The 13,672-nt window shown below is 46.9% G+C and overlaps 1 protein-coding gene across 2 annotated transcripts in view; it reads right to left on the bottom strand.

Annotated features, from left to right (window-relative positions):
• The window catches only part of LOC144127943 (uncharacterized), a 134,633-nt gene extending 134,314 nt beyond the window's left edge, over positions 1-319 (bottom strand). For both annotated transcript variants that reach the window (XM_077660959.1, XM_077660960.1), the window contains exon 1: positions 135-319. The gene's annotated coding sequence lies outside the window, so the exon portion shown is untranslated. The remainder of the gene's footprint in view (positions 1-134) is intronic.
• Between the last annotated feature and the right edge of the window lie 13,353 nt (positions 320-13,672).

Below are 13,672 nucleotides of genomic sequence, written 5' to 3'. Positions count from 1 at the left end.
ACGGCGGCCTGTGCGATGAAAGGTGCGCGAAGGGATTCCATTCAGTGAGCGCAGTCACATGGCGGTCCTACAGGGAAGTGAAAGCGAACGCACTCGCGTTTGCGAGTATCCAACTTTCTGGACATGAAATTTACCTCTTGGACCGCAGGCGAGTTCCAGCTATGGCACCGCAGTGGAACTGCGAGGCCCGCACTATTCAAAGGTTGATTCACACCCCAGCGACACGAGAAGGAAAGTACTGTCGCTTTAACACTGTCAAACAATAAAATAAAAGCGTTCCTCAAACATGCCGCGCCACAAACAGCATGCTGGACTGGACTCGGATAAGGTCGGATTAGACCGCGTCGATTGAAGCCAGTAAAAATGAACATTTCGGCATGCAGTGGTTATAAGCGGAAATAAATTTTGCTACTACTTTATTCGATTCGGAACTGGTTCACAGCATAAGTCCTGAAAAAGTGTCGCTGGTGCCAGCGCAGTGCAGGACCAGTTCTGTGGTGCAGGTGTAGTGCGTCAGCAGCGATGCACCTTATGTGCCACAACAATTTTCAATCGAGCGCGTGCAGGCAGCTCTTGTCGTCTGCTCGCCGTGGAGGTGTTCAGTGGTGCAGTTCTCGTGTGTTTTTTGTGTGCGGTCGCTTTCGTGCATAACAAGACTTGCGTCGTCCATGGAGCTGGCCATGGTCGACGACGGGGACATCACATAGTTCCTTGTTATGGAGTAATTCAACTCTTGCGACAGTGAATACTAGGAAACCGACTCCGTGCTGTCCTTTGCCGCAACATCACTTGTTTCGACCAATTGCAGCCGAATTCCGAAGTACTGTAAAAGCGTGGTTGCAATTGCTACTTCAATTTCGAATTCATGAGGCTCTTCAGACTATCTAGAGAGCCGTTCGAAGAACTTTCGGCGGTTCAAGACCCTGCATATTTTCCGACGCCTATAATGGGGCGCCCACAAATCACCGTCTAAAGCCCGCCTCGCTCATTTAGCTCTTTATAAGCAGTTTAAAAGCTACCTCGCTGCTTTGCGTGAGCCCCGGCATCCCCGTAGCCGCAGCAGAATTAATGTCCAGGCAGCGGCGAGCCAGCAGCATCTGGAAGCGCAGCAGGCAGAGGTACCGCGGCGCCGGCAAAACACGCCCGCGATTCGCCCTGCGCGTATTTTTCCAACAGCCCACACACCATTGTTGCGCCGTCTAAAAAAAAATGTTTTGTGTGAACTCGCACGCACACGGACGGCTTAGCTATCTGTTACAGTAGCAGGTACAACAAAAAACACAGAAAGTTACCTGCTGTCGCGTATATTTCAGCGTCATTTTCTCGCAAAATGACATAGTACCCGGCTAGTAGGTACATCTCTATTAAACAGCGCGCGCTAACAGGACGCACACAGGAAACTTGGAGATAGAGGAAAGAAGCGCAATTAAACAGCGTGCGCTAACAGGACGTACACAGGAAACTTGGAGACAGAGGAAAGAAGCGCAATTAAACAGCGTGCGCTAACAGGACGTACACAGGAAACTTGGAGACAGAGGAAAGAAGCGCAATTAAACAGCGGGCGCTAACAGGACGTACACAGGAAACTTGGAGACAGAGGAAAGAAGCGCAATTAAACAGCGTGCGCTAACAGGACGTACACAGGAAACTTGGAGACAGAGGAAAGAAGCGCAATTAAACAGCGTGCGCTAACAGGACGTACACAGGAAACTTGGAGACAGAGGAAAGAAGCGCAATTAAACAGCGTGCGCTAACAGGACGTACACCGGAAACTTGGAGACAGAGGAAAGAAGCGCAATTAAACAGCGTGCGCTAACAGGACGTACACAGGAAACTTGGAGACAGAGGAAAGAAGCGCAATTAAACAGCGTGCGCTAACAGGACGTACACAGGAAACTTGGAGACAGAGGAAAGAAGCGCAATTAAACAGCGTGCGCTAACAGGACGTACACAGGAAACTTGGAGACAGAGGAAAGAAGCGCAATTAAACAGCGTGCGCTAACAGGACGTACACAGGAAACTTGGAGACAGAGGAAAGAAGCGCAATTAAACAGCGTGCGCTAACAGGACGTACACAGGAAACTTGGAGACAGAGGAAAGAAGCGCAATTAAACAGCGGGCGCTAACAGGACGTACACAGGAAACTTGGAGACAGAGGAAAGAAGCGCAATTAAACAGCGTGCGCTAACAGGACGTACACAGGAAACTTGGAGACAGAGGAAAGAAGCGCAATTAAACAGCGGGCGCTAACAGGACGTACACAGGAAACTTGGAGACAGAGGAAAGAAGCGCAATTAAACAGCGTGCGCTAACAGGACGTACACAGGAAACTTGGAGACAGAGGAAAGAAGCGCAATTAAACAGCGTGCGCTAACAGGACGTACACAGGAAACTTGGAGACAGAGGAAAGAAGCGCAATTAAACAGCGTGCGCTAACAGGACGTACACAGGAAACTTGGAGACAGAGGAAAGAAGCTTAACTAGCCCGTCACTAGCCCGTCAGAAAGTTCTACTACAGTACCCGTCGACGACAGCGAAGTCCGCCCTCAATTTTAGCGCATTTTAGCGTCGTCTGCTTAAAGCTGTCTGTATGTGCTAAGGTTCTTTGCACCACAGCGACTCCGGACAGTGGGGTAGAGGGCGCTGAGAATCGAGAGCTTTGGCTGCGCACAAACCCTGATGGACTTATGTTCTCGTGGAAAAAGGCGTGATGGCAAGAGGAAGGGAAATGGTGTTTTGTTTTTGGTTCTGGCACGGAGTAGCGCCGGCGCGCGTCGTTTGAACGCAGCTGGCAGGTACGTTAGGCAGCGGGCGCGAGGAGTGGTTTTAATATGTCTCTCGTACAACCATGAATCCCCCAACTGTATGACTCGTTCAGAATCAGTTGTCTGTTGGTTTAACTTGGGTCTAACTTGACTAACATCTTCACTTGATTCTTTCTAGAAGCCTGCCGACTAGACTAGCTTATTGGAGCTTACTAGTTGAAGAAAAGTAAGTTACTTGCAAGGACTAAACATAGTTTCGAAACTATGTTTAGTCCTCACCTTGTTTTAGAAACATAGTTTCGTATGTTTCTAAAACAAGGTGAGGACTGCCTCAACAGGACTGCCGCAGCAGGACTGCCGCCGCAGGAGTCCTGGACTCTGGACTCCACTCATAAAGACTCCCAAGACGCTATGAGCAATGCATAACGTTGTCCCTTTCTATTCATAAGTGTAGTGCATTGCAAGTAACTTACTTTTCTTCAACTAGTAAGCTCCAATAAGCTAGTCTAGTCGGCAGGCTTCTAGAAAGAATCAAGTGAAGATGTTAGTCAAGTTAGACTCAAGTTAAACCCACTTGTGTCACGCTACTGAGTTCATCTGCACTGGACCTGATTATCACAAACACCGATACGACTGTTCACCATGCTGGTACAATCGCATCCGATGCAAGGGACTATTGTCCTGTATTTATGCTTTATTCTAGAATCACAAACAAGAAAAAAAGTAGAGTCCACGACCCATTTTCCTTTCAGTGCTTAACTTAACTGATGCCTTAGAATCATTCAGAAATGAACTAAGTGCTTTATAGACTGGTCTTTTATATTTGAAAAGACAAGCGCAGATGAAGCGTATACATCTTTCATCAAAACTTTTACATGTGTCTACACATAGCACTTTCCCTTAAAAACAGCTAAGCCATTGAAGAAAATCAGAAAGCCGTGGGTAACGCAATGGCAGGCCAAAATGATAAAGCATAAAAACCGTCTGTACCATTCGTTTTTGCGCACGCGTACACCAGCGACACTTGAAGAATTTAAAAAGACTCGGAACGAACTTAAGGCTTAACTAAAACGAGCTAAGCTTGCATATTATCACCAGTTTTTTTTTTTTTCAACACATCAAGCAAACAGCGGGACGTAGCCTGGAAAGTATTACACAAAGTTTGGGGCCGCAACCGCTCAGACTTTCACCCTGGTAAGATTATTGCTGATGGCCACAAACTCTCAGGCAAGTCGCTTGCTGATTATTTCAACAGACATTTTGTCACCATAGCTACAACACTACAGCCCGTGCCGCAAGAACAAGAGTCAGAACAAGATATAGTCTCCAGCCCCGCAAATAGCTTTTTTATGGAACCAACAGACCAAACAGAAGTGCGCAGAAAATTTAGTAATCTAAAAAATAGTTCTGCATTGGACTGCGATAATTTACAAATTAAACCGATAAAGCATCCCTGAGATTTGATTCTTCCCGTGGTAGTACACATTTATAACCTGATATTTAAAACTGGCGTATTTCCAGGTGAAATGAAGTGTTCCAGAGTTTCTGTCATCTACAAAGGTGGTGATAAAAATACTGTCACTAATTACAGACCAATAAGCATGATTCCAATACTCTCCAAAGGACTTGAAAAAATTGTTTTCTCGTCTCATCAAATATTTTTCAGGAAGAAATATTTTCAGCGACGACCTACATGGCTTCAGAACCGGAAGATCAACCGAAACTGCTCTCCTAACAATGAAAGAATTTGCACTAGATAATATTGATCAGGGGCTAGATTACGTAACTGTCAATTAGGAACATTGTCAAAAACTTGTCACAAAGGTGTCAATAAGCCTCGCTCCTATTGGTTGGTCGTGGCCGGCGGTCATTTTGCTTTTTTTGCGTCATGGGTGGCTGCAGATGACGTCACGGATGTGGCAGAAGTGATGACGTTGCACACCTAATTATGCAGGCGCTTAATGACAGTTTTTTTATAACAGTTTTGAGGCTGTCAGTTTGACCGTTGAGTTTGTGACAGAAAATGGCGGCGGTGTACGCGGCCGTACGACTGAGGCGGCTGCGCTGGCGCGAGCAACGGAGAAGGAGGGCGCACTAAGACGCGTTTGCCGGGCGAGCTGCTTCGACGCCTTTTTCGACTGGAGAAGCAGACGGTGGAGTGGCTCTGCGACGAACTCGCCGATGAACTGGGAGGTTTGCGTGCGAGTGCGCTGTCGGTGCGGCGGCAGGTGCTGTGTGCACTGCGGTTCTTTGCCACGGGCGGCTTTCAGGCTGCCGTTGGTAGCGAGGCGCACGTCGGCATCGCACAACTGGCGGTGAGCAAATGCGTACAGAGGGTGTTGGAGGCAATTTGTAAAGTTAGTGCACAGAAGGGGTGGGTTCCGTCGTCACCTCTGTGGCACACAGCTGCTTATGCTGCCAAAGCACTTTATTTTTCCCAGCAAATGGCGCTTCGTGGTCGTCTTCTCTTTCCCAAGGGGAAAGAAACAAACAACCACTCGTCACACACTGCAACACCTCACCTTTAGGCATTTTTGTCATCTATCGAAAGAGCTGAACAATGCAGACTTCAACAAGTTGTCTTCGTCGATTTCGTACCGTGCGCTTCTTGCAAGTTAGCTTGGTAGTCACGTTGCCTTCACTGCATTCGTTTAATATTTCCTGCGCACTTAGGTCAACCGCACAGTAGCTCGATTCCAGACGTACGCCGCGCAAAAAAGCAATAACACGGCGTGAAACAGCTGCTTTAGTGCAAAGCGGCCTTTTTACTGCCGTCAGCACATCCCCACGGCACTGAAAGTTACCCACCAGTCAATTAAAAGCCCAACATCGAACGCTTTTTGTTTTGCTTAATATTTTCGAACTTTAAACAGAATGTTTTGACAAAATAAAATATTAGTTATTTTCATCGTTGCTTATTTCTTATTTCTTTTCCCAAAAAAATTAAGCAGACGGCCCCTCGAATGCTCTCAGGGCGCCGCCCTGCTGTAATTGGTTGATTCCTCGTTGCGTCACGTAGTGACGTCTCATTGTGTCGTCATTTTGACGTCACTGTCAATAACTTGCCACAGAATTTGTCACAGTTGCGTAATCTAGCCCCAGAATTACTTTACTTTAGGCCTTTTTGTGGATTTAAGTAATGCCTTCGATTGTTTGATCCATAGTATTCTCATAACTAAACTGTTCCTTTATGGAGTTTGTGGCATACCCCTAGAATTGATTAAACCGCATCTAAGCAAGGGTATGCTTGGTATGCTTTGGAAACCGCCAGTCAAGCTTTCTACCCATTAATAACGGAGTTCCACAAGGAAGCATCTTAAGGCTTCTTTTGTTTAATGTTTTTATCAATGATATTGTCCTCATTGACAAATCAGTGAAGTTTATCATATACGCCGATGATTGTTCAATACTGACGCCGGGGCCAGATGCAGGTATGTTAATAAAATGTGAAAACTTTCTTTTAAAATTATCCTTGTGGACACCATCCAACGGATTGAAACTTAGTCCATCTAAAACCAAAATTATTGTTTTTAAGGCAAAAAATAAAACAGTCCAGGTTAATCACCCAATAACTAATGAAGTCCAGAATATTGAAATCGTAGAATCGCATAAAATACTCGGAGTTATGAATGTTTAATAGTAACGTGAACTGGGACTTGCTGTTTAAAACATCATCAAAAAATTTTCCGCAACATCTGGGGCGATCTCACGCTGCCAAACGTTCCTCCCGACGCAAATAAAAATCCAGCTCTATCACGCGTTATTTGCGTCCCACGTCAATTATTGCAGTCTTCTCTGGGGCACCACTACAGCTACAAACAAGCATAAAATTCTTAGAATCCAGACAATAATCATCTGCTACATCGGAAACCACCCATACCTCTCACACACTGGCCACTTGTTTGCAACCTATAAAATAATTCCCATGACATCTTTGCATGGCTTCGGGATATTAAGTGCCTTTTATTCTTTGCATAGCCCATTTTATGAATTTCTCATCTAAGCCGCATCACTACAGCGTCACGAACATATCGTTTCTACCAGAAGCACTAATAACTGCTACATTCAACGTTTTCGAACTAATTATAAACATCAGTCACTGAAACATAACTTCCCTTCAGTTCTAAACACATACATATTTCATACTAAGCGTGCGATAAACCAGTTGAAGCAGCAATTCCTTAATATATTATGAGATCAGCACTTAAAAACTGCCTTGCATGTTACTTAAGATATTTATTTTGTTGTGTTTGACGTTACTGTTCCTTTTTAATCATGTATAAAATATTTTTCCTTTTTTTTTCTCGTTTTCATGTGTGCAATATGTTTTCCTATTGTTGTGTGCGCGCGAAACCAAGCACAAGCACGCGTGTTATCGCGTACTGCCTGCGCATGCTCACTGCCCGGCTATCTCTTATCGGGTAGCCCCTGCTGGCTTAAAAGACCGCTCGCACGGGCCCACCGCGCTCAGTATGTAACCTGTTGGCTTCCTGCCAAGTAGCAGGAATAAACGTTCTTTCGATGCTACGTCTACGCCGCCCAGTTCTTGGATGCCAGACATGACACCTATATTGATTTTTCAACATGTATAACTTCATATTGAAATTTAGTGCCACATATTGAAATTTCAAGTGGTGTCTCTCCTGTATCTGCAATGTGCATTGAGTGAACTTCACACTGCCCTACCTTGTTGTGGTCTCTTGGACACAGTCAAGCTGCCTCGAGCAGATTTTCGCCCAAGAGCTCCTTCCATGTATATGGTAAAATAAAGGAACTGAATTGAAAATTGTGGTGATGGAGAATCCAGGTGCCGGCGCTCTCCCTTCGGATGCGACGGACACTTAAGTTCTACCGCTCGAGCACTTCCACATAAAATTTACCGTTCACTACAGGGTGCATGCTCCCTGTTGAACAAAGGTTAATTTGCTTTTGCCGCAATGTGCTCATTTCCATGTGTTGACGGACGCTCTAAGCGTTGCTCTCTCTCAATGTCCTCCTTTTAAACTCGTATTTTGCCATGGCATCCTCCCACGGAGAAGACTTCACGGAGTTCAAGCATACAATTTTTTAACCTTCAGGCAAAGCTTGATCGCATACTGCTGTTCAGTTGTGCGCTGCATCGTGATTGCTGACGACCAAACAAAACAGCTGTTCACTCCAGGCACGATGCACTCTCTGCAAAGTTTCAGAGCCCACTGAGCCGGGCCGCTTTATATACCTGGAATCCCTCCCCGACAAACGTTGCACCCCGTCCCTTTCGCTAGGAAAAATCAGCCAGGATGCGTTTTTGACAGGCAGCGCACCTTCATAGACAAGGTCCACATAATTCGCCTGCGGCTAGTGGTTGTTCCACCTCGTTAGAATAAGTTTATCTGGCACTGTTGAGGAATTCTGTGTGCCTTTCTCTGCATTTTTCGCACCAATTAATAATGCACCTAAACCGTTACAGGCGAGCCTTCTCTTCCCTGTTGAGATGGCTGATACTGTCTCTCTGTGTATAAGTATAATGTACCTTTAATCGTGCATAAATATATATTTCAAAAGAGCGAAGAGCAATTAATTTATTCTTAATACACGTATTAAATTCATTTGCACTTAAGTCTGCTTATGAGCAAAAGTGCGAAAACTTTTCCCTGTCCTCTTTTTTACATTTTTCATTTCTCGATTTTTTTATAGTTTGATATATTTTTATATTATTTCATTTATTTCTAGTTTATTTTAACTTTCTTTTTTCCCACTTTAAGTTTTCTTTTTACTTTGCTTTCATTCATTTTTATTTTTCGTTTATTAATTTATTTGCTTTTCTTATCTTTTCCATTTTGTTTCATTTACAAGTGGAGCAGGCACTTCTTGAACACACTTCCTGCGGACAGGTCTTGCACACACTCGTGAGCCAGGAAAGGCCTTCGCCGTAAAACGTGCACTGCATAGCATGCTATATTTCAACGAAGAGAAGGGGTGTGCTCAATTTACTGCAATCTCGTGCCTTCAGAATCGGCACAGCTGTTGGATTAAGCAGAGTGCCTTGCGAGCAACTTGGGCTTCTTGGTCGAAATGAAGCCGAAGTAAAGTTTTTGTGGTCGTTAAACACGAGGAAGACGCAGGACACCACACAAGAGCCTGGTGTACATGCACCTCTATCTGTAAGAGCGGGATGCCTGAAATGCGCATGCGCATAAGCTGTCGGAATATAGAGGTGGCCGTTTCACATACCATATCGGAAATGAAGACCGTGAAAGCAAGCCAAAGCACTCACTATTCGGATGGAGTGAAAGCTCTGCCTTTCAGTACTTGCGGGTCGCGGTGGTGGAACTTGGCTTGGGGAGGGGACCCCGGGTCGTCGCCCCTGTTAGGGATTGCTGTGTCGGATGGTCTGAAACCCGGCAAGCGCTCAGGGGAGATGAAAGTCCGTTTGGAAGTCGAGGCCAGCGCATCCGGCTAAGAGCAAGTGCTCGCTTTCTACGGAGGCCTGATAAGGAACTCGACTATATCAGGATCAGTTTAAAAATGCCACTGCACCTAGTACCGCCCAAACTCCCATAACCTTAGCATGACAATGTCCCAACCCGCAAGTCCCATCTTTATTCATTACGTCCCAGGGGAGATTAGGGGAGTCTCCCCGGCCCCACTCCCCGGCTCTGGATCGCTTTAGTTGTTTTTTTTAAATGTTTTTATCTCCGCCTTCGAATGGTCAAAATCCCAAATGCCTGCTCTCGAGTCGTATTTCTTATATCACGATTACATGGGATTAAACCGCGATACATATAAGTGCCGCGAAAGAGGCTCTTTTTCTTATTTTTTGCCGCCGCGGTGGCTCAGTGGTTATGGCGCTCGGCTGCTGACCCGAAAGACGCGGGTTCGATTCCGGCCTCGTCGGTCGAATTTTGATGGAGGCGAAATTCTAGAGGCCCGTGTACTGTGCGATGTAAGTGCACGCTAAAGAACCGCAGGTGGTCGAAATTTCCGAAGCCCTTCAGTACGGCGTCCCTCATAGCATGAGTCGCTTTAGGACGTTAAACCCGCTTAAACCAAACCATCTTTTTCTTATTTATACTGCCTCTATATAGGCTCCAACTATAATCTGTAGATGGTAGAATTGACGCGCGGTACCCGGAGTGGTGCAGGAGAGACAACCTCTTTTCTCCATGGATTCAACTGCCCTCTGCGGGCAGAGTGCGTGAGGGAACAAACGCGGGTTAATAACGTCCTAGTCGAAATTAGAAAAAAACAAATGAGCTTGGGCAGGGCATGTAATGCGAAGGCAAGATAACTGCTGGTCCTTAAGGGTAACGAAGTTAATTCCGGGGGGCGAGGGCAGCAGAAAGTTAGGTGGGCGGATGAGATTGCGGGATACTGTGACCGCAGCCGGCAAAGGACAGGGTTAGCTGGAAAGACATGAGCGAGGCCTTTGCCGTGCAGTGGGCGTAGTAACGCTGATGATGATGACGTCTCGGATGGCAGATGTAAGGGGTGGGGCCTCCTACATGTTATATACGCGACGACAAGCAGCGATAATGATACCGAGCAGAAGCTGTCATAAATGCAAATAATCAGAGGACATCGTGGCGAAAGAGCAAAATTGCCACATTCAGCAGAAAATTCGCACATGGTATGTTTAGCCGTGCTACCAGAAATATGCACCAACATGATACAAAAAAATTGTAGGAATCCATTTGCCAGCAACCCTGCCCGTCTTGCTTCGTTCGCCAAGAAATCAAGCTCAGAAAGTCGCTCTTAATAGCTGCTAATTTCAGTGGCTATTGGGATGCAACGTTAAAGGAGGTCTCAGTAAAGTTGCGGAACGCGTGGGATGATAAATGACGCTGCTTTGCGAATATCCCGACTCGATTTTTTTAACGCATTTCGCAGAAGCTGACTCATCAGTAGTCATAATTTCAACTTACGTTTCTTTGCTTCTTCCCTCTCTTCTTGTCACTCTTCGCACGTTCGATAGTCGGCGCTGCTTCGCCGGTCCACCGCTGACGCGCGCGGGAAGTCCCCGGTAGGGACCCGATGAGCGCTAGAACTCCATTGAGGCGAGCTTCCTGACCCGCCGGGGGACGCGCTGACTGGTCGCAGCCATGGTAGCTGCGTGGCGTCTGATAGAATATATGCAATAGCCATCTCTTAACCGACATACGCAGGTGCTTGAATTATTATACCTCTATATCCAGGCCAAACTTCTTTAGAAATGTGAGCGCTTCGCATGCCTTATCTCCTGCAGTTTCGAATTATCTGCTAATCTTCACCAAGCCAGTCTCCTCGTCAAGAGGTAATGTAAGCAAGAAATGCACGGCAGGAAAGGTATACCACATTGGGCCTCTCCGATTATCCGCCTCCGGCTGTCCGCGGGCTGCCTGCGGGTTGCCAGCGCGCGGAGCCAGGCGCTCGATTTTCTCGGGCTGCTCCATGCACTTCCGGTGGCTGCCCACAACGCGTTCGTTTTTCTCTGGGTGTGCGGTTTCGGGCTGCCAGCGGAGAGCCAGACTCGCCAGGATGATTTTGCGTTGCAGCGCTCGGGCCAATAGCAGACGACGGAGAGGTGGTATGGCAGAGGGAAGGGCGTGCGGCCATTTTTATATGGGCTGGAAGGACAGCGGTTCTTCATGGGATGTTTCGTTCGGTCCCTAGAGCGATGCAAGCACTTGTTTCGACTAGACCACGGTTGATATCATTTGTGTTGCCTGCAATGGCGCCTTTTGCGATAGTTCTCGCTGTTTATTTGCTTGTTTTGCACAGGTGCGTGTGATCGCAGTTCGATCGTCCACCACCTCGCAAGCACAAATACTCGCTTCACATTACGATCGCATAGTTCTGATTCACAAAATATTTCGGCTGTTAAATAGGTGTGCTGACGACTGTACATTATGCGACAAATATAGTGGTGTGGTACCTTGCAACAATATTTGTGCGTGGGGAAACAAACTGTCGCGTAGAAAAGGTTAACTCCTGCATGTGACCGTGAATTTGCGAACTGTTTTGATAGAAGTGAAGGCGAGCGGACAGTGACGCATTCCCCTTGCTATTCTCAGAGCCTGAACTTTCCTGCGTCAATCGACCTTTGTTTTTCAGAGAGCGTCCGCGAATTGAGGTGTGTACCCACAGGATACTGCAATGCAGCTATCCTTCCAAGTCCAATTTCCAGGTGTCTGGCATACTCTTGAAAGCATTCTAATTATTGCTTGCTGCACTGGAGGGGTTGCAGTATACCAGACACACTTGCCAAACTCTTAAGCATGAACTAATGTTCTTTGGTGGTGTGCCCCGCGACACAATCGCCTGTCACTCGTCACCTTGTTCATTCGCCTCACGGCATTGAAGTGTAATTATACTAACTCCCCGTTTTTAAGACTCAGCAGCATGAAGTATGATTACAGTACTAATGAAAAATCTTCTGGTAATATATTGTATTTCTAAGGGATGCTGTGAGTGTTGCAAAAATTTGGCAAGAAGTGAGTTTAGTTTCCCACAACCATAATAGTTAATAAATAGCCTAAATGACCTTCCTTGCTCCATTATGCCCACCAAGTTTTCGCTTAACTATTTCACCGAGCTATAGCTCAGATGAAGCGAGCATTAGCAGCTTCTTTGCTGAAACCATGCTAAAAAAACTTCCTTCGCAAATGCTGCTGTGATTGGCTAGTCTTGTGAGCTGATTTCGGGTGGGCGCCACTTTCATGTCAGTTTTCATACAGCATAAATCATGCCTACTAAAGCCTCAAACGGCGTGAGTGGCAGTGCCTGGCAGACAGTGAGAAATGTAAAGCAAAGGAAAATAAAGACTTAATGAATTTTGAAAAAAAAAGTCAGCAACAAAGAGAGACGAATATACACACAACTGTTACGCCATCAAGAGGGATGACCGTAATTTGAAATTAAGAAAATGACATCAGATGAAATAAAGGGCAGGAAGCAAGGCAGAGACAGGCTGCAAAATTTTTTTCAGGGTCTATTTAGTATTCATGCGAAATACACTAGGTGGAAAACTATTGAATGAGGTAGGTACATAGTATTGACGTGTGCGCTTTCCATACCAGGTTGAGGAGCGAGTAACATGCCACTGTTTGTAATGTACTGCACACACTCCAGTGTTTGGTCAGCTACCTTGGCCACCTCTTGGCAGCTCAGATTCTAGCTAAGTATCATAGCATGTGTTGCAAATGGGTTGCAAGCCCCGAGGGTAGCGTTGGCCTGGCGGCCTGGGGCACAGTTGGAAACATCCGAAGGTCCTGGCAAAGGATGAGTCGACTGGCAACAGAACAACTTGTTTATTCTGGCATCGCAAAAGAGCAGCCGGTCAGGGCGACCACGTTACTCGACGGAAGAAATCGAAGTCTCTCTTTGGCGTCCGGGGCAGCTGCTTTTATACCCTCGGAGTCGAGGGCAAGAAGGAACGGCTCGGGATGAGTCGCACGAGACGGCGACGCACGGACATGTTGAGACGTGAAGTGACGCGTCCGCCGGGCCGGCGCCGGTCAGAGCTCCTCGCCTCCCAGTTGGGGAGCTCCTCTCCCCGGCTGCCGCGCTTTGACAAGCGTGGGCACCAACATGCACACACACACACACGCACACACGACGACACGTGGCATTGAAACCTGCCTGGACGCGCTTGGCGGGAGGCGTTGCGGCAGCGACGAACGGGTCAAAAATGACCGCCACTTTGAACTAAGCCCCGGCGTCCGTTGCATCCGCGCCGGCTATACCGCGCGTCGTAGGCGAAACGTAACAGACCGCCCCGCCGGGAGAAGGAGATCCCGATGGTCGGGGGACTGCATCCGCTGTCCGGAGGGATGTCGCTCGATGATGCTCGTAATCGAAACCGGTCGTTCCTCGACGTTGCTTGAGCTCAGCGCACAGAGAAGGCCTCGTTCTCAGGTTCAGGTTCACACAGGACACTGCAAAGTGAC

The sequence above is a fragment of the Amblyomma americanum genome, chromosome 4, assembly GCF_052857255.1.
Source record: "Amblyomma americanum isolate KBUSLIRL-KWMA chromosome 4, ASM5285725v1, whole genome shotgun sequence".
Taxonomy (NCBI): domain Eukaryota; kingdom Metazoa; phylum Arthropoda; class Arachnida; order Ixodida; family Ixodidae; genus Amblyomma; species Amblyomma americanum.
Note: the sequence above shows the minus strand (reverse complement) of the source record. Positions and strands in the feature narration are given on the sequence as shown.